Source organism: Tupaia chinensis, unplaced genomic scaffold, assembly GCF_000334495.1.
Source record: "Tupaia chinensis unplaced genomic scaffold, TupChi_1.0 Scaffold000195_1, whole genome shotgun sequence".
In the NCBI taxonomy this organism is placed as follows: Eukaryota; Metazoa; Chordata; class Mammalia; order Scandentia; family Tupaiidae; genus Tupaia; species Tupaia belangeri.
Window position 1 is genome coordinate 1052778 of NW_006159670.1, and position 453 is coordinate 1053230.

Below are 453 nucleotides of genomic sequence, written 5' to 3' on the forward strand. Positions count from 1 at the left end.
TGCTGCATCAGGCTTTCCTTTAGCTCGGTATGCAGCAATATCCTTCTCGTATTTTCCCTTCAGCTTAGCAGCCTTCTTTTCATAAGGCTGTGTATCACCTGCAGCAGTGCTATTCCACATCTCTCCCAGTTTCTTTGCAGCATCACCAATGGATAGGCCAGGATGTTCTCCTTTGATTTTTGGGCGATATTCAGAACAGAACAAGAAAAAGGCCAAAGGAGGCCTCTGGGGTGTATTGGGATCCTGGAACTTCTTTTCTGTTTCCCCTTTAGGAGGGACATAGGTTTTCATTTCTCTTTCATAACGGGCCTTGTCCGCCTTTGCTGTATCTTCAAACTTTCCTTTCTCTTTAGCAGACATGGTCTTCCCCCTCTCTGAGCACTTCTTAGAAAACTCTGAGAAGTTGACTGAAGCATCTGGGTGCTGCTCTTGTGCTCCTCCCGGCAAGCTTGC